General features: G+C 35.5%; 1 long non-coding RNA gene across 1 annotated transcript in view; it reads right to left on the reverse strand.

Annotated features, from left to right (window-relative positions):
• Nucleotides 1–19,698, reverse strand: part of LOC138159258 (uncharacterized) — a 1,259,001-nt gene that overhangs the window by 1,044,478 nt on the left and 194,825 nt on the right. The window lies entirely within an intron of this gene.

Consider the following 19,698-nt stretch of genomic DNA (forward strand, 5'->3'; position numbering starts at 1 on the left):
GGAGGAAGGAAGGAAGGAAGGAAGGAAGGAAAGAAGGAAGGAAGGAAGGAAGAAGGGAAGGAAAGAAGGAAGGAGGGAAGGAAAGAAGGAAGGAGGGAAGGAAGGAGGGAAGGAAAGAAGGAAGGAGGGAAGGAAAGAAGGAAGGAGGGAAGGAAGGAGGGAATGAAGGAAGGAAGGAAGGAAGGAAGGAAGGAAGGAAGGAAGGAAGGAAGGGAGGGAGGGAGGGAGGGAGGGAGGACAAAAGAAAGGAAAATAATAACCCAAGGAAGCACCTACAGGGGAAAAAGAAAATAATGCTGAGACTAAGGAAATAAGTTAACAAAGAAAAGTTTAAATATGATAAAGAAATGCTATCAGAATAAAAAATCTCAGAAGAAAACCTCAGGAGAAAGAATAATTTCATAATAACTGTCTTTGTAGTCCCAGAAAATATAATAACAATGACCACAAAAATTCCCAAATGTGATTAGAATGCATAATTTTAAAATTTTAAAAAGGATTATAAGGGGTAAAATTAGAACTTTTAATGAAAATTTTGGAAAATGAATCTAAGGTTTAAATAGAATTAAAAGGCCTCAGAAATACAGTGGATGCCCTGAAGGGAAAATGGAGAAGACAGAACTAAAAAGTCAATTACACAACAAGAAATATTAGAATAAAGTCAAAAGACAACAAAATTGAAATTATACATGAGATATCTACAATCAAAAATAAGAGACCTGGAAAATATAAAGCAGAGAGAGAACCTAAAAATCAATAATCTCCCAGAAAACTATGATAAAATAAAAAGCTTAGATTCCATATTTCAGAAAGGCATAAAGGAAAATTATCAGGAAGTTTTGGAACCAGAACACATAGTGCAGTCTGAGGGAACACATAAGATACTCCCTAGAGAACAACTCTGGATTAAACTCACCAATAAATATGATTAAAAAGTGCTATAATTCTGAGATGAAAGAGAAAATAGTGCAAGTATAAGGAAAATGTAAATGTTATACCAAGGAATTGTAACCAAAATTAAATTACTCATAATCAACAAGCAATGAAAGGAATAATTAGAATGTGATATATGGAAAAGTAAAAAAAATGATTTGTAAACAAGAATAATTTCTCTTGGAAAGTTGAACATAATCCTAAAATAGAGGAAATGGATTTTTAACAGAATTGATGACTTCCAAACATTCCCCTGGAGAAAACCAGATGTAGGTAGGGTCTTTAAGATGCAAATGCAGCAGACAAATGAACCATAAGTAAATAAGTTATAATCACTCAAATGGTTGAGTGATGGATCTATGTCTATATTTTTAAAGATTAGTATCCTTTTATAATCAAAAGGTCACTGAGGAAACAAAAAGCTCTTGGGTGTTCAAAAAATGAAATGCTTCAGGGAAGGAAAGGAGAAGAGAAAAGAACTTAGTATTTCTTGTAATGGTGGTACTATACATTAAAGTCATACAAACAAAGGAAAGAAAGAAGTAGAGTATTTCATGAACCTCACATTTATCTGACTTTGCTAAGGGAGGATAAAAGTTGAGATTGCAATAATTAGAGTTCAATAAGGTAGAAGAGAGGTTAGGTGAAATAGAGAGGGGAAAGCAGGAATATTCAGTCAGAACATGGGGTCATAGAAGGGATCACCTCTAGAAAAACAAACTATCTATGGATGGCTAATTATTAAGAAAAAATGACAAGACCCAATGGTTTAGATATTGCCTAGGAGTGGAAAGAAATGGGATAAAATAGGATTGGAGCAGATTTCAAGTGTTCCAAACTGCAGATACCTAGGATAGATTTATTTTAGTATAACCTGATTAAATATAACAGGGCTTGATTGATAACAAAACAATCATAACTAAATATCTGGATACAAACATAAACAGAATGTAGAGGGATGTAAGAATGGTTTAGAACACCATATTTATTTAAATTTGCTACATAAAAGAAATAAACTTAAAACATAAAGACTCATACAGAGTGAAAATGAGAGGTTGGAATAGAATTTAGAACAATTCAGTTGAATCAAAAAAGCAGGAATTGTAATCATTATCTTAGACAAGGAAACATTAAAAATAGAAAGGATCAAGAGTGACAAGAATAGAAACTGTGTTTTGCTTACAGGTACCACAGATAATTAAATAATATCAGTATTAAACACTTGTTCCTCAATGGCATGTTTCCTGAGTAATTAAGGAAAAAACTAACTACATTACTAGAAGATCTAGATATCAATACCATACTTGTTGGTAACTTGAACATGACTTTCAGGACTAGGCAAAGCAAACAAATAAAAACAAATTAAGAGTATGAAAAAAGTAATAGAAAACTAAATATGATAGACCTTTGTCGTTTGTCAAATGGGATTCTTAAGGAGCATATCTTTTTTTGTTTTTTTGGCACTGCGCAATATCTTTACAAAAACTGATAATATGCCTAAAGAACGCATAATTCAATACAGAAAGGTATAAATGCCAAATTCATCTTGTAAAAGTTCCTTGTGCTGGGTCCTCAATGTTATTCCTCAGTACATCAATGCTAGACTGGATGCTCATTAAACCCAACACAGACTATACTCTTGGACCTTGAGTGGCTTACTCGGCTGACCTTTCAGATCTTACAAGACTATAGCCATCTCTAATCTCCTTCATCTACGAGCAGGAAAGAATGGATACAACAGAGACAGAAACAACTGTATGGTCCTATGTTCTGGGTAAGAACAAAGACTGGCTCTGGGTGATTTTCTTCAAACTGGACCGGAGGCCCTCAGTAGCTTGTTCTCCTTCTCCAAAGCTAGCAAGAATAGAAAAATCCCTCAAAGGGAGCCTAGTGCAACAGTTCCTAGTTCCAGAGCCAAAGAGGGTCCCCTCTATTATGTGGCTCTAAGACTAGGATGCCTATGAATGCTCTGACTCTTTCCAAGGCAAATCATATGGAAATATATTTCAAATCCTCATACCCCTCTAAAGGCTGACCCCCCAGCCTGTTCCATGTGGGCAATTCCATCAGCCAAACATGCTGATGGTTACTCCACCCCTCCATTACCCTTGCCCAGATGGATTTACAAGTGAAGCCTCTTAAATAGTTTTTAAAAAACCCTATGTTACACGAACATATTCAAAAATATAGGAATTAAGCAACTTATAAAATTCCTTCTATGAAGTAGTTAGGACTATGAGTAGGGAGGAATAAAGCAAGGAAAGAACTCTATAAACTCATTTAATTTTTAAAAACTTAATAAAATGTTAGGGGCAGCTAGGTGGCGCAGAGAATAGAGCACCAGCCCTGGAGTCAGGAGGACCTGAGTTCAAATTTGGCCTCAGACACTTAACATTTACTAGCCATGTGATCTTAGGCAAATCACTTAACCCCAATTGCCCTGCCCTCCCCCCTCCAAAAGTTAAAAAAAAAAACCTTAATAAAATGTTAACAAAGAGACCATAGCAACATTTTCAAAAGAATACTCATTATAGCCAAGTTGAATGCATGTTAAATATACAAGGATAGTTTAGCATTAGGGAAATATTTCCATGATTATTTATATAAGTAACAAAAATGACAGGAATTACATGATTACATCAATAGATTCAGGTAAAGTCCTCAAAGAAATATAACATGTATTTCAAATAAAAAGGAAAAAAAACACTTAAATGTAGAGGAATAAAAGAAGCTTTCCTTAACTTGGTCAAAACATTTCTCTAAAATCAAGGGTTAATATTATGTGTGATGCAAAAACATTGGAATTTTTCCCAATAAGATCAAAGTGGAGCAAGGTAGCCCACTCTCTCTAGTTATTTGAACTTATCCTAGAAATTCTAGCTACAGCACTAAGAGAAGAAAAAGAAATGAAGTATTTGTTGGGAAATGTCTGTTATGTTAACAATAAAAATTTAGAGGATCAGCAGGAAAAAAATTAAAATGCCATTAAGTATTAAGTTAATGAAAGAGGCCAAAGGCTTATTAAATTATTTGACAACTTGCAAACCAATAGATACTTGCTAAGTATCTGTTATGTTCAAGGTTCTGTGCCAGACAATGGTTATGCAAAGATGTATTGTAAATATTTTCTTCAGGAAGAGATTTAGAAGGTCCTAAACATAGACAGCAAACAGCACAAAAAAAATGAAAATGACTTTATCTTATTAAATAACAGATGATAATTTGTTGACATAGTATTCATTTCAGAGCTAACTGTCTGCATGCAGGCAGAGCCTCAACTGGCTAAAGCAAAGTTCAAAGTTAGCAAATTAGAAGAAAAGATAATGAATAAAAAATTTTTACTACATGGAAATATAGTAATGCCTACCCGACTACAACAACCACTGTAACAAGGAGACCAAAAGATTCAAAAGACTACCTTAATGAACAAAAACAAGACCTCTTTATTGAGCGACCAAGAGTAACATTCACATAGAATACAAGCTCATTTGAAAAACATTATGGAGGAGATGAATAAAGGAATACAGGGAGCATTATCCTACAAGATACCAAAAAAATAAAAATAAAACAGTGAATTGGGAAAACCAACCTACAGAAAGCTTGGTATGAGACATAATTGAGTCAAATCATCCCATAGCATTTATAGGGAAAAAAACTGAAAGAAAAACACAGACACCTAAGAAATGTAACAAATTTTTTCTAGCATTTCTAGATTTTCATCATTAAAATCAATAAAACTAATGCTTTTTAACTATATCACCTCAGGGTCTAACATATTATAAGGATGTGGAAATGATGAGGAAAAAAATAAAGTTAAGAGAGTGTCTGGACCTGACCAATTACATATAAACAAAATTATGCTGGAAGGAACATGATTTTTTAAATACCAATGGATAAATTTCTAAGGTGAAGATTCTGAAAGAATAGAAAAGGATAATAAATGATATTATCATCAAAAAAGAGTAACTAAGATCATTGTCAACAACTACAAACTCAAAAGACTTAATTCTCGTCTCTCTCAAATCTTTGAGATAAAGGTATACACATGTATCAAGCATAATTTCAATGAAAATATAAGAAAGTGGGTAGACTTTCATGGGCTACTTAATAGAGAAAACCATATCTTTCTTCACAATCACATAATTTAGTGAGCTGTATAGAGACCACAAGTAATCATTGATAAGTAGTAAGAACCATCTTTTATGTCCTTACAGTCCCTGCCTCCAAGGAATTCGCATTCTATTAGGGGAGACATGTAACATATATTACATATATATTAGATGCATCTAATATATATACTTATACACATAAATATACACTTATACTTTTATGACATGCATATTACATATATTCTCATACACATATACATATACACTTCTAAGTACATACATAATATATACATGCATGGAAAAGCTAGGTGGCACAATGGATCTAGTGCTGGGCCTGGAATCAGAAAGACCTGAATTCAAATATGGCATCAGACACTTACTAGCTGTGTGACCCTGGGCAAGTTACTTAACACAGTTTATCTTCATTTTCCAATCTATAAAATGAGCTAGAGGAGAAAAGGGCAAACCATTCCAGTATCTCTGCCAAGAAAGCCCCAAATAGAGTCAGATATGATTGAAAAATGACTAAGCAACTATCAATATATACATATATATTTATGTATGTGTATGTAAGCAGACATATACCTATATCTAATATGTACACATATAAGTATATGCATAATATATACCTCCCCCCCAAAGCAAGATAATTGGGGAAGGGACTAGCATTTGTATGAAAAGGACATATGTAAGAGGTTGTTATCTGAGTTTACTTTTGAAGGAAACCAGGGATTCTAAAAGAGGAGGTAAGGAAGGAATACTTGCCAGGCATGCAGAACAGTCTACAAAAAGGCACAAGACAGAAGATTAAAGGTCATTTATGAGCAACAGCAAAGCAGCCCTGTTTATAGTATATGTGCAGGAAAGTAATCTACAATAAACCTGGAAAGATAGCTCAAAATCAGGTTGTAAAGGGCTTGAAATGCCAAAAAGAGGAATTTGTCTTTGAATCTAGAGCAGATTGTGGCTACTGGAGTTTTCTGAGTAGGGCAATATACTTTAGGCATCTGTGGAGAGTACAAATTGTCAAGAGGAGAGACTCAAGGCAGGGAAATCAGTTAGGAGCTATTGCAATAGTTCAATAAAGAGATGAGGGAAAACTAAACTAGGGTGGCAATAATGTTAATTGAGAAAATAATAGAGTTGGAAAAGCTATTTTGGAGAAAAATACATAAAAAACATGGTAATTGTTTGGATATGGGTAGTAAAGGAGAATGAGGAGTTGATGATTCCAAGATTATAAACCTGCCTGTCGGGGTTGTAGATTATAGATAATACACTGAAATGAGTGGTTCAGAAGAAGCGTGGACCTGGCGGTGGGAAGGTGCTAGGGATGAAGGAATAATGAGTTATTTTTAGACACATTGAGTTTTATATGTCCATGAGAAATCATTTGGAAATGTCTGTAATAGATAGTTATCACGATAGAACCAGAGTTTTCAAGAAAGATTTGAATACGACATATAGATCTGGGAGTCAAATACACAGAGATTATAAACAAACTTATGACAGTTGATGAGATCTATCCAATGGGGATACTGAGGGGGATTCTAGAAAAAGAAAGAGCAGGACCCGGACAGAGTCTTGGTGGACACCTACACTTAGTGGGCAGGATATACATTATGATCCAATAAGGTGAGGGAGACAGGTAGAAGGAGAACTGACAGAGATGAATATCCTGAAAATTCAATGTGTTTATAACATACATAACCCCCAAAATCATAAATTTAACCTTAGAGATCATAAATTCAACCATGCTCATTTTACAGATGAAGAAAGTGAGGTTCAAGGGAAAGAGTAAGTGACTTCCCAGAATCAGACAGGTCATCCTCACTCCATGGCCAGTGTTCTACTCATTACATCTCCTCGCTTCATTGTTCCCTCTCCTATTCAGGAGGGGAGAGTTATAGCAGATGCTGAAAAGAGATCAAAAGCAAGCATTAAAAAAAGGTCATGAAATTTGGCAATTTAGGAATAATTGGTAACTTTGGAGAGAGCAGTTTCAAATGCACAATTATGTTGGAAGCCTCCTCATCTGAAGGACATAAATTCAGTCCTCACACAGGATGCATACAGTACAGTCTGATAGTAGCTGGTGGCTCAGTGGATAGAGGATGAGGTTTGGAGTCATGAAGACCTGGGTTCAGATTCTGCCTCAGACATGTACTGGCTGTTTGGACAAGTAACTTAACCTATTAGTTTCCTCATCTGTAAAATGAGAAGACTGGACTCAATGACTTAAAATATTCTATCCAGTTCTAAACCTATGATCTTATGAATTATATGAATAATACTTCATGAGGATAGATTAAATTTCCCAATAAAACAAAAGAGAATTGAGGAATGCTACAGAGGGAAAAATGGACCTTTAATGAAACAGAAGACTTCCAGGCATACATGAAAAAGGAAAAAAATCAACAATTATCCATTTTTTACCTCCTTGTAAACTTTAATATATGCATTAAAATAAAATTGCATAATAGAAATTCATAGTTTTTCATGAAAGCCTCCTTGTTCTTTGTATACTGAAATGTTTGTTTTTATTGGTAATTATTAAGTTCACTGATAAAAAAGAAAAAATTTAAAGAAATTCATTTAAAGCATAAATATATACAGAATTTAAAAGGACTGAAACAGTAAGTTTGCTTCAAGAGTTTTTTTAAAGCAAGAGTGATAATCATGATAGCAATAACAAAATTGGTAACATCAAAATAAAATAAGGAAATAACATTATGCTCAAAGGCAACACAGATAATGAAACAATATCTCTAAATATATGTGAACAAAATGGCATATCATCTAAATTCTTAAAGGAAAAGTTAGCTAAATTGCAAAAAGACACTGCTTTAATTAAAATACGATGGAGACATTAATACTTCTCTCTCAGATTTAGAGAAATCCACCATAAAGATAAGCAAAAAGCAAAATGGGGTGAATTGATTGATGGAAATATATATTTGGAAGACCTATGCAGGTATTTATCAACAACTATACCTTCTCCAAAACTAATCATATATAGATGTGAAAAGTCAGAAACAATGAATATGTCCCTTATAGATTGTAACACAATGAAGCAGTATTCAAAAGTGAAAATATGAGCAAAATAAGTAGAACTAAGACAGCTACATGGCTCAGTGAATAGAGCAGTGAGCTTGGAGTAAAAAGGCCTGAGTTCAAGTCCAGCCTCACACACTTACTAACTATGTGATCCTGGGCAAGTCACTTAACCCTGTTTGCCTCAGTTTCTTCATATATAAAATGAGCTAGAGAAGGAAATAGAAAACCACTCCAGTGTCCTTATCAAAAAAAAAAACCCTATGGACAGCATTGATGGACTATGGTCTACAGAGGCACAAAGAATCATAAACAACTGAATAATAACAAATGAAAGTTATGGAATGACATCCTAAGTAATAAGTGGATCCAAGAATAATTCATAGAAAAAATAAATAATCATGTCAAAGAAAATTATAATAATGAAAAGTCCCCATATTTGTTATGAGGAATTATTTTTCTTTTTCTTCAGGTTTTTTGGGAGGGAAGTGGCAGGAAGAAAGGGGAGGCAGTAATAATGATGAAAAATTAAAAAGGGTCCATCAAAACTTTTTTTTAATGCAAAGAAAAAAGAAAGTTCAGAAGAAAGTATAGACAAGTAAGTCAGTTTCAAAAGTACCATGTAGATTTCCTTTAAACAAGTAGCATGAAATAGAGATTCATGGTTTCAGATAAAATCCTCTTTTAGTGTTCATTTGTCTTTATGGAAATGCTCCTTTTTGATGTTTAAATTCAGAACATTCCAAAAAGATTTTTTTTCATTTTGCATAAATACTTTATTAAGACTATGTATATGCACACATTTGTTAAATACAGACTTTCTGATGTATCCTATCACTCCCACCTTCCTACTCTACCCCCCACAACACAGAAATAGGACACAAAGAGCTAACTCTTCCACATAAGTATCTCCTTGTATTATTGAGCCCCCCATCTTCTGTGCCTCAATTCCCCATGTAGACAGAGCATTCTGGTTGATGTTCTGTAGTTAGTCCCAAGGTTGGCACCCTTCTGGTCTTGGAGGTCATCCTGTGATTCCTGCCAGTGACCCCTCCTTCCTGGATGAGCAGCGGGGTGTTTCCCATAACCAATCTCCTTTTCCAGGGGAAGTGTTGTTACTACTCTGCTTCCTGGGATAGTCTTTGTATATAGCAAGAGCCAAAGGTAGAATCCATCAGTTGTAGTGGAGGTCCCTGGACTTGGTACTGCAAGAAGTACTACAACATACAACCTTTGGTCCTCCTCCTCAGTGAGCTTACAATCTTTTCCTTTATCTTGGCTCTTGTATTTGAAAGTCAAATTTTCTGTTCAGCTCTTGTCTTTTCATCAAGAATGCTTGAAAGTGCTCTATTTCATTGAATATCCATATTTTTCCCTGAAGTATTATACTCAGTTTTTCTGGGTAGGTGATTCTTGGTTTTAATCAGAGTTCCTTTGACCTCTGGAATATCATATTCCAGACCCTTTTTTCTCTTAATGTAGAAGCTGGTAGATCTTGTGTTATCCTGATTGTGTTTCCAGAATACTTGAATTGTTTCTTCCTGACTGCTTGTAATATTTTCTCCTTAACCTAGGAACTCTGGAATTTGGCTATAATATTCCTAGGAGTTTTCTTTTGGGGATCTTTTGGTGATCAGTGGATTCTTTCCATTACTGTTTACCCTCTGGTTCTATAGTATGAGGGCAGTTTATATTTATAATTTCTTGAAAGATGATATCTGGGCTCTTTTTGATCATGGCTTTCAAATAGTCCAATAATATTTTTAATTATTTTTTTTATTTTTTTATTTTTGCTTCTTTTTTTTGGAGGGGGGAAAGCAGGGCAATTCCCAAGGTCACACGGCTAGTAAGTGTTAAATGTCTGAGGCCAGATAAGTGTTAAGTGTCTGAGGCCAGATTTGAACTATCTGACTCCAGGGCCAGTGCTCTATTCACTGTGCCACCTAGCCACCCCAGTCCAATAATTTTTAAATAATCTCTCCTGGATCTATTTTCCAGGTCAGTTGTTTTTCAAATGAGATATTTTACATTGTCTTCTATTTTTTTTCATTCTTTTGGATTTGTTTTATAATATCTTGATTTCTCATAAAGTGATTAGCTTTCATTTGCTCCATTCTAATTCTGAAGGAATTGTTTTCTTCAGTGAGCTTTTGGACTTCCTTTTCCATTTGGTCAATTCTGCTTTTCAAGGCATTCTTCTCCTCATTGGCTTTTTTGCCATTTGAGTTATTCTATTTCTGAGGTGTTATTTTCGGTCTACTTTAGCAAGCTTTTGACTCATTTTTCATGATTTTCTTGCATAACTCTCATTTCTCTTCCAAATTCTTCCTCTACTTCTCTTACTTGATTTTCAAAATCCTTGTGGGGGCAGCTAGGTGGTGCAGTGGATAGAGTACTGGCCCTGGAGTCAGGAGGACCTGAGTTCAAATCCAGCCTCAGAAACTTGACACACTTACTTAGCCTGTGACTTTGGGCAACTCACTTAACCCCAATTGCCCTCCAAAAAGCAAAAAAAAAAAAATCCTTCCTGAGCTCCTCCATGGCCTGTGACCAATTCGTATTTTTCTTGGAGGCTTTTGATGCAGAAGTTTTGACTTTGTTGTCTTCTTTCGTTTCTATGTTTTGATCTTCTTTGTCACCAAAGAACAATTCTATAGTCTGATTTCTCTTCCTCTGTTTGCTCATTTTACCAGCTAATTACTTGACTTTTGAGCTCTTTGCTACAGGAGAACTCTGCTTCCAGAGTGGAGAGTGTGTCCCAAATTTCTGGGGGTTTGTGTAGCTATTGTAAGAGATACTTCTAGGTACCTGCCTCAGAACTGTGAAGATATGCCACACCAGCACTCTTCCTCACCCCAAGACCACCACCCAAAACTGCTACTCAGATCCAAGCAGGGAAAAGCAAGAGAATCCTGCCTCAGTGCCAGCAAAAAGGTTCCTGCAGTGGCCCTCCAGTTGGCCACTTGGTCCCCCCACCACCTGTGGGCCTGGAGCTCTGGAAACAGCAGCCTTGCTGCCACCTGCTTGCACTGCCTCCACCACCCTGGAGGCAGGGGCCAGAACACACTCTTCTCTCACCCTGGTTCAACAGATTTTCCCCACTGACCTTTTACTTTCTCTTTGGCATTAATGGATTGAGAAATCTGGAAACCACTATAGCTGTCAGTGATTCAGTCCCCTGACGTCTACTTAAGTTGGTGTGTGCCAGAGCAACACAAGATGTGCTCCACTCCCAGCCCTAATAGACCCTTCCTTTTGGCTTTGCAAGCTGACATCAGTTGAAAGTGTATTTCAGTCTGTCATTTGGTAGGTTCTGTGGCTCTACAATTTATTTAGAGTTATTTTTTACTGTTATTTGGGGTGGCTGGAGTGTGAACTCAAGCAAGTTCCTCCCAAAAAGATTTTTTTTAATAAAAAGCAGGAGTGAAGACAACAGCATTGTGAGATCTCTAGTTCTCTTACAAAATAGTAATCATAAAAACTCTCTGATACCAGTGAAAAATGAAAAGTAGATTGGTAGAACAGACTAGCTAAGCAAGAACAAGGGCAAACAAACAGTGTAACCAAATGTTCAGGAAATCTAGGAGTGTGGGGGTAAATGTTTAACAAGCAGGCTCTTTAAAAAATATATACACACTCTTTTACATTTAATCTGTATTATTAAAACTTAAGTCTAGACAATCAACAAAACAAATCAAGCCCCTACTTTTAGCAAATTTTGATTGTCAGTTTCTGAGATATAAATACTCAGGTGGAAAATTTAACACTTGGCTCTTGAAGGCCAGTTAGAGCTGGCTCTAGCACACCCCTTGAATAATCCTAAAAACACAAACTACTAGGGGGAAGAAAATACTCTCTTTTTAACAAGAATTGTTGTGAAAGCTAGAAAGCAATTTGTTATAAAGTAGAATCAAATGAGCAATTTACATCATAAAGTAAAATGAGCAACCAATAGAAATAGGACCAAAATATGAAAGTCTGCAGCAAAATGAAATAGAAAGGTATCAAAGGAGTTCCCTTTATGATTTGGGGGACAATCTATAACCAAATGAAGAATACAAGAGATAACAAAAATATAGACAGTTTTGATATATAAAATTCAAATACTGTGGAAACACAGTCAATGTAGCCAGCATGAGAAGAAAAAATGTAAAGTATGAAAATAACACTGCATCAAATGTCTCTGAAAAATGTCTAACATATGTAGGAAATAGACACTGATTAGACTAAGCAATTTTCCAGTAGATGAGGGGTAAAATAATATGAACCACAATTCTTGGTTTCTGGTTGAAATTCTGTACACTACATTACCTCCTTTACCAACTTCATCAGGTAAACTCTTAGTCCTACCCCTAGGGATTTTTTTTCTTATCACAACCTTCTGGTCCTTTAAAAAAACATACTACTTGTCCCCTTTCTCACTTTGGATAAATCCTGAATTATCTCTTCCCCAACTACCTTCTTTGTCCTTTCCTTGTATGGCAGTTTTATTTTTTTATGTGATCTTCCCAACTGCATCCCATATATGGACATTTGGGATCCAATCTGGAGTCTACAATGCACATTGACATATAATAGACAATCAGAGTGGTAGGCCCCCAGAAAGGCTTCATTGCCTTCCATTATCTATGGATGCCATGACTTCGTCACTGTGGGTAATCTCTCCACTGAAGCAGATTGTAACCCATACAAGCCTTCTAATACTGTATAATTTCTTTCAATATTTTTCTATATATCCTTCACTGAGAATGCACCTGAAACATGAGAGCTCTTCCATTAAATTTTTTTTTGAATTTATTTATTTACTTTTAGTTTACAACATTCAGTTCCACAATCTCGAGTTTCAAATTTTCTCCCTCTCCCTCTCCTCCCCCCTCTACCCCAACAGCAGCATGTAAATATAGGTTCTACAAATACCTTCACGTTGAACATTAGTCATATTGTAAAGAATGATTATAAACAATGGGGTGAATGATGAGAAAGAAGGGATAAAACAAAACAAAATACAAATGAGAGAGAGCAAATAGTTTGCTTCAATGTGCAGACTCTGTAGTTCTTTCTCTAGATGTGGATATCCCTTTCCATCATGAGTCTTTTGTAGTTATCTTCTTACCTTTTATTGCTGAGAAGAGCCCAGTCTATCAAAGTTAGTCGTCATACACATGATGTGTCTGTAATTGTGTACAAAGTTCTCCTGGTTCTGTTCTCCTCACTCAGCATCAGTTTATATATGTCTCTCCAAGTTATTATGAAGTCTGTCTGTTCCTCATTTCTTATAGCACAATAGTATTCCATTACATTCATATATCACAACTTGCTTAGCCATTCTCCAATTGATGGACATCCCTTGATTTCCAATTCTTTGCCACCACAAAAAAAAAAAAAAAAGCTGCTATAAATATTTTTGCACATACGGGTCTGTTTCCCACTTCTGAGATTTCTTTGGGATACAGCCTAAGAAGTGGTATTGCTGGGTCAAAGGGTATGTACTTTTTTATAGCCCTTTGGTCATAGTTCCAGATTGCTCTCCAGAATGGTTGGATCAGTTCACAGCCCTACCAACATTGCATTAGTGTTCCAATTTTTCCACATCCTCTCCAGCATTTATCATTTTCCTGTTTTGTCATCTTAACTAATCTGATGGCTGATATGTGGTATCTCAGAGTTGTTTTGATTTACATTTATCTTATCAATAGTGATGTAGAGCATTTTTTCATATGCTTATAGATATCTTTAATTTCTTCCTCTGAAAACTGTCTGTCCATATCCTTTGACCATTTATCAATTGGGAATGACTTGTATTCTTATAGATTTGACTCAATTCTCTGTATATTATAGAAATGAGGCCTTTATCAGAAACACTGGTTATAAAAATTCTTTCCCAATTTCCCACTTCCCTCCTAATCTTGGTTACATTGACTTTTTTGTACAAAAACTTTTCAATTAATGTAATCAAAATTATCCATTTTGCATTTCATAATCCTCTCTAACTCTTGTTTAGTCATAAAATCTTCCCTTCTCCATAAATCTGACAAATAAAATATTCCTTGCTCTCCCAGATTGCTTACAGTATCAGCCTTCATACCTAGCTTATACACCAACTTAGACTTGATTTTGGTATGCAGTGTAAGATATTGATCTATACCCAGTTTCTTCCATACTGTTTTCCAGTTTTCCCAGCAGTTTGTGTCAGATAGTGAGTTCTTATCCCAGAACCTGGGGTCTTTGGGTTTATCAAATAGTAGATTAGCATAGTCATTGACTGCTGTGTCTCATGTACTTAATCTATTCCATTGATCCACTACTCTATTTCTCAGCCAGTATCAAGTTGTTTTGATGACTGCTGCTTTATAATACAGATTAAAATCTGGTATGGCTAGGCCACCTTCCCTAGCATTTCTTTTTATTAATTCCCTTGATATATTCTGGACCTTTTGTTCTTCCAGATGAATTTTTTCTAGCTCTATAAAATAATTTTTGGTAGGTTGATTAGTATGGCACTAAATATGTAAATTAATTTAGGTAAAATTGTCGTTTTTATTATATTAGCTTGACCTAGCCACAAGCAACTGATTTTTTTCCATTATGTGGATTTGTTTTATATTCTGCAACTTTGCTAAATTTATTTTCTCAAGTAGTTTTTTACTTGATTCTCTAGAAGTCTCTAAGTATATCATCATATCATCTGCAAAAAGTGATAACTTAGTCTCTTCTTTGCCTAATCTGATTCCTTTAATTTATTTTTCTTCTCTTATTGCTACTGCTCATATTTCTAGTACCAAATTGAGTAAGAGGGGTGATAATGGACATCCTCGTTTCATCCTGATCTTATTGGAGATGCTTCTAGCTTATTCCCATTACATATAATACTGGCTGATGGTTTTAGATAGATGCTACTTAAGGTTTTAAGGAAGACTCAATTTATTCTTATACTTTCTAGTGTTTTTAAAAGGCATGGGAGTTGTATTTTGTCAAAAGCCTTTCTTGCATCTATTGAGATAATCATATGGTTTCTACTAGTTTTATTGCTGATGTGATCAATTATACTGACAATTTTCCTAATATTGAACCATTCTTGGGATAAATCCTACCTGATCAAAGTGTTTTATTATTCTCATGTAAGTTGCTATAGTCTTTTTGCTAATATTTTATTTTAAAATGTTTGCATCTATATTCATGAGGGAAATTGGTCTATAATTTTCTTTCTCCATTTTGTTTCTTCCCAATTTAGGTATCAGTACCATATTTGTGTCCTAAAAAGAATTTAGTAGGACTCTTTCTTCTCCAATTTTCCCAAACAGTCTGTAGAGTATTGGAATCAGTTGTTCTTTAAATGTTTGATAGAATCCACTAGTAAATCCATTTGGCCCTGGAGATTTTTTCCTAGAGAGTTCACTGATGGCTTGTTCAATTTCTTTTTCTGAAATGGGATTATTTAAGTATTTTACTTACTCTTCAGTTAATCTAGGTAACTTATACTTTTGTAAATATTAATCCATTTCACTAAGATTGTCAAATTTATAGGCATACAACTGGACAAAATAATTCCTAATTATTGTTCTAATTTCCTCTTCATTGGAGGTAGATTCACCCATTCATTTTTGATACTTGTAATTTGGTTTTCTTCTTTTTTTTTATCATTGACTAAAGGTCTATTAATTTCATTGGGTTTTTTTTTCATAAAACTAGCTCTTACTTTTATTTATTAATTCATAGTTTTCTTAATTTCAATTTTATTAATCTCTCCTTTGGTTCTTAGTATTTCTAATTTAGTATTTAATTGGGGATTTTCTATTTGTTTTTTTCTAGCTTTTTCAGTTGCATGCCCAATTTATTGATCTCCATTTTCTCTATTTTATTCATGTATGCATTCAGAAATATAAAATTTCCCCTAAGAACTGCTTTCCCTGTTTCCCACAAGTTTTGGTATGTTGTCTCACTGTTGTAATTCTCTTGAATGAAGTTACTGATTATTTCTATAATTTTTTATTTGACCCACTCTTTCTTGAGGATTAAATTATTTAGTTTCCAATTAGATTTTAGCTTATACTTCCATGGCCCTTAATTACATATAATTTTTATTTCATCATAATCTGAGAAGGATGCATTTATGCCTTTCTGCACTGAATTATAAGGTTTTTATGCCCTAGTATATGGTCAATTTTTGTGTATGTGCCATGTACTGCTGAGAAGAAGGTATATTCCTTTATATCCCCATTCAGTTTTCTCCAGAGGTCTATCATACCTGCCTTCTCTAAAATTCTATTCACCTCCTTAACTTCTTTCTTGATTATTTTGAGGTTAGATTTATCAAGTTCAGAGGGGGGGAGATTGAGGTCCCCCACTAGTATAGTTTTGCTATCTGTTTCTTCCTCTAACTCCCTTAACTTCTCTTGTAGGAATTTGGATGCTATACCGCTTGGTGCATATATGTTTAGCAATGATATTGCTTCATTGTCAATGGTGCCTTTTAGCAGGATAAATTTTCCTTCCTTATCTCTTTTAATTAGATCTATTTTTGCTTTTGCTTTATCTGAGATAAGGTTTGCTGGCCCTGATTTTTTTACTTTAGCTAAAGCATAATATATTTTACTCAGCCTTTACCTTTACCCTGTGTGTATCCCCCTGTTTCACATGTGTTTCTTGTAAACAGCATATGGTAGGATTATGGTTTTTAATCCATTCTGCTATCCACCTCTGTTTTATGGAAGAGTTCATCCCATTCATCTTCCCAGTTATTATTACTATGTCTTTCCTTCCATCCTATTTCCTCCCGTGTTTATGCTTTTATTTCTCCCTTCCCCTCCTTAAGAGTTTTCCATTTGACCACCACCTCCCTCAGTATTCCCTCCCTACCAAACCTCCCTCCCTTTTTCTACCCTTCCCCCTTACTACTTCTTCCTTCCCTTCTAACCTCCCCCCCCCGTTTTCTGACCCCTTCCCCCTCTGTAGCAGCAAGCACCCCAAGCATCCCTAGGGTGGCTGCTCACAGGTTCTTGGATCTGCTTTGTTAAAGGAAAGCAACTCAAAATGGGTTAACAAGCTTACTTTAATCAGTCAGACATATATCGTTTACCTTGTTCAGGGGAAAAAGGTCAGCACCCCGAACTTCAAAGTATACAGGCAGAATTATCAAGACAGAAACAGATCAAGTAGACAGATTTCCAAACTGTCCAACCATTACATCCATACCAAATCAGCATCTGGGTTTTTCAAAGCCAGGGGGGCTTCAGGCAACGGCTTCCCAGAATCCATATCAAATCACAGAACACTTCTCAAAGTGAGCCCCCAAAACAAAGCCTCACATCAGGGCTTATATAGCCTTCTCTGGCTCAGAGAATGTAACAACCTTATTGACCCACTGGCCAATCAAAAAGTATCTAATGAAAAACAAGCCTCCCACCCCAGGCTTCAGGTGCACTTTAGCCTAGGGGCAGGGAAGATCTTCCAAATTTGCATTCCCATTACACCCTCCTATTGCCTAAAGGGTATGATAGATTTTTATACTTAATGTAGTATGTTATTTCCTCCTTGAACCAAGATTGACAAGAACAAATCTCATACAGTGCTCCTCTCCCTCCCCTCTTTCCCTCTATTATGATAAGTTTTATGTCTCTTCACAATGGAGTCCTATACTTAACTGATTATGTTATTCCCTCCTTACACCAAAACAAATGAGGGAGAAATTCATATAATGTTCATCTCCTTCCCTTCTTTCCCTCTACTATAATATGTGTTTATGCCTCTTTGTGTGATATAATTTACCCTTTTCTGCTTCCTCCTTTCCTCTTCTCCCATTATGGTCCCTTTGCACCCATTAATAAGGTTTTTTATCATCACTTTAGTTAATTTATACCCACACCCTCTATTTATCTATATCACTTTTAAACATCATGATAAGTATACAATTTTCAATATTGACAGGTATCAGCTTCCCATATAGGGATGTAAATAGTTTGCTCTTATTAAATAACAAGTTGTGTGTGTGTGTGTGTGTGTGTGTGTGTGTGTTCCCTGTTTACCTTTCTATGTCTCTCTTGAGTCTTATATTTGGAAATCAGATTTTCCACTGAGTTCTGGCTTTCTCATCAGGAAGGTCTGGAAGTCCCTTATTTCATTGAATGACCATCTCCTTGCCTGAAAGATTATGCTCAGGTTTACTGGATAGCTGATCCTTGGTTGTAGCCTGAGCTCTTTTGCTTTATGAAATATCATATTCCAATCCCTCTGATCTTTCAGTGTAGAAGCTGCTAGGTCCTGTGTGATCCTGACTGTAGTTCCACAATATATGAATTGTTTCTTTCTGGCTGCTTGCAGTATTTTCTCCTTTACATGATAGTTCTGGAATTTGGCTACAACATTTCTCAGAGTTTTCAGTTTCATAGCTCTTTCAGGAGGTGTCCAGTGGATTCTTTCAATAATTATTTTATCCTTTGGTTCTAGGACCTCAGGGTAGTTTTCTTTGATGATTTCTTGGAAGATGTTGTCCAGGCTCTTTTTCTCATCGTGACTTTCTGGTAGACCAATAATTCTTACATTATCTCCCCTGCATCTGTTCTCCAGGTCAGTTATTTTCCCATTGAGATATTTTACATCTTTTTCTAACTTTTCATTCTTGAGGTTTGGTTTAACTGGTTCTTGATGCCTCATAGTCATTGGTTTTGATTTGACTGTTTCTAATTTTTAGCAAATTATTTTCCTCAGTTAATTTTTGAAACTCCTTTTCCCTATGTTTAGATTTCATTTTTAGGGATTTATTTTCTCCAGTTAGATTTTGAACCTCTTTTTCCATTTCACACATTTTACTTTTTAAGGAACTGTTTTCGTAAGTAAAATGTTTTTCTATTTTCACAATTTTAATTTTAAAAGAATTGGTCAATTTATCTTCTATTTCTCTAATTTGGTTTTTAAAGTCCTTCTTGAGCTCTTCTAAAAAATGCTTTCTGGGCTTGAGACCAGTTCATATTCCCTTTTGTGGCTTCAGCTGTGGAAGTAGAGTCAATGCTGTCTCCTTCTGAATTTGATTCTTCACACTCACAATAATAGGATTCTAAAGTCTTTGTGATCTGTTTTTTCCCATTTTGAGGCACAGCCTTAGCCATGCCCTTCCTCTAGGACTCCCAAGCTTTCAGTTGGTTCCACTATTCTAGGATTTTTACTCTGGGGCAATATTCTTTGGGTTTTCAGGGTTAGAGAGGGAGATTAGAATGGCTGAGGTTTATTCCACCATCTTGGTCCCTAGAAGTTCAGGTAGGTGATTTTTAAACTTCCAGGCTAAGGGGTGGCTAGGTGGCACAGTGAATAGAGCACTGGCCCTGGAGTCAGGAGGACCTGAGTTCAAATCTGGCCTCAGACACTTAATACAAAAACTAGCCATGTGACCTAAGGCAAGTTACTTAACCCCAAGTACCCTCCAAAAAAAAGCAAAAAAAAAAATACAATAGAGCACCAGTTCTGAAGTCAGGAGAACCTGAGCTCAAATCCAGCCTCAGACACTTAACACACACACACAAAAAAAAAACTAGCTGTGTGACCTTGGGCAAGTCACTTAACCCCAAATGCCCTACCTTCCCCCCTCCAAAAAGCAAAAAAAAAAAAAAAC

The sequence above is a fragment of the Petaurus breviceps genome, unplaced genomic scaffold (genome assembly GCF_028583685.1).
Source record: "Petaurus breviceps papuanus isolate PSGF00001 unplaced genomic scaffold, PetGlider_PUasm1.0 176, whole genome shotgun sequence".
Lineage (NCBI taxonomy): Eukaryota > Metazoa > Chordata > Mammalia > Diprotodontia > Petauridae > Petaurus > Petaurus breviceps.